Below are 1,724 nucleotides of genomic sequence, written 5' to 3'. Positions count from 1 at the left end.
AGGGATGTCAGAAAACGTGCGGAGGTCGGACCACCTCCTTTATGCAGCATGAAAGAGACAGGCCGGAAGGCTGAGACCTGCCTCCCCGGCTCTGCAGAAGGATTTGCGCCATCTACACGTTCCCCAAACACTCGAGTGTACATAGGAGTAACCATATTCAGGAAATATCTTTTAAAACATCACGTGTGTGACAAAAGCCTTTCCCTTAAATGACTACAAAGATCAGTTTGTTGTTTTTAAGCATTTGGACCGAAAGGAAAAAACAAACCAAAAAAACCCCCGCCTAGGTAATTTTTTTAAACCAAAGAGACTAAAGGTATCTTATGCCCGAGGAGCAGGCTGGAACCTTGAAAGCAGCTGGGCGAGTTACTAATGGCCCCATAAAGCACCGCCCTGCCTCCACCTACGCCTAATTACTCATCGGTGCGGCCTTTGTTCAGCCAGTGCCTGCGTTTACAATGCAGTCAAACAAGGTAGAACTGTGTCCATTTATGGGAAAGTCAAAGACCAATAAATAAAAAGTTTAATTTCCTGATTCCCCGAAGTCGATGGGGCTTAGAAAATACTCACTGATCCTTTCAACAATGGTCTTTCAAAAAGCTGTGTGAGCGGCACCTCGTATCAAATTTCATTGCTCGTAAAAGAGAATTAGATTATGTTAAGTGAAAAAAAGCAGGGTCCAACGCCTCCTGTGTTTACAGCTACGAAGCTATCTGCTTAGGGCGCAGGACTGGAAATGTGCAATTGTCATCGGACCTTCGCGACGGGGGCAGGATTTGGGGGGATTTTTTCCCTGGCTTCTAAATTTTCTGCTGCTGTGTTGGTTTTACAACAACAACAGCAACAAGAAAAAAATGAACAATCGATTGGGAACACAATTAGTTAATTGTTTACCAGATGCCATTCCTCAGAACAAAGAGCGTCACATGAGGCTTGAATGCCAAGCAAATCAACTAAACATCAAGAAATTCAATTAAGTCTCAGAGGACTGCCCTTCTTAGCTTTCGTCAGGAGATCTGTTGATTTTTACCGATATCCAAAGTTACCACCATCAATAAAAAATAATCTTTCGTCAGGTCTTTTCACTTATTGAATTTTTTCTGGTAATTAATAATGTTTAGGAAACTTTTTCTCCATAAGTATGACATGGAAAGACAAGGCAATGAACTGTGTGTAGAAATCCCACCTCCGGTTGTTTCTCATTGTTTAGAAAACGGCTTGGGGGATGCTAGCTGGGTTACTCGCATGGACTGTTTCCAGGGAGCAGACGCTGCATCAAAGTGGACAGAACCAGTCCTGACTCATTTCAGCCCACGCTGTCAGGCTGAGTAGCTCAGTGCCAGCTTTTCATCTGGGGACCGTGTCTGAGGGACTCACTGCCCGGCTGCTGCTGGGTCTGTTGACATGGACTCGCTGGGGACGGGTTCTCTGGGCTCCTCCCTTCCGCTCTTTCCTGTCACCTTCACTGGCTTCCCTTTTTCCAATCATTTCTCAAATGGTGGTTCTCAAAGTTCCACTCGTCACCCTCTCCCTTCCCCTCCAGCCTCTTCCAGCTTCCCTTCCTTCCATGCATTTTGTTGGTCAGTTACTCATGTAGACAACCATTTATTGTTGTGCAGTCTTGCTGCACCCTCCTGAGATGCACAGGAGACTCAAGACAGGGGGCCGTGGCTTCCCTCTGGGAGGGCCCGCTCCAGTGGGGAGGAGACACGCAGACAGGCAAA

This window comes from Camelus dromedarius, chromosome 8 (assembly GCF_036321535.1).
Source record: "Camelus dromedarius isolate mCamDro1 chromosome 8, mCamDro1.pat, whole genome shotgun sequence".
In the NCBI taxonomy this organism is placed as follows: domain Eukaryota; kingdom Metazoa; phylum Chordata; class Mammalia; order Artiodactyla; family Camelidae; genus Camelus; species Camelus dromedarius.
This window is presented reverse-complemented; position numbering follows the sequence as displayed.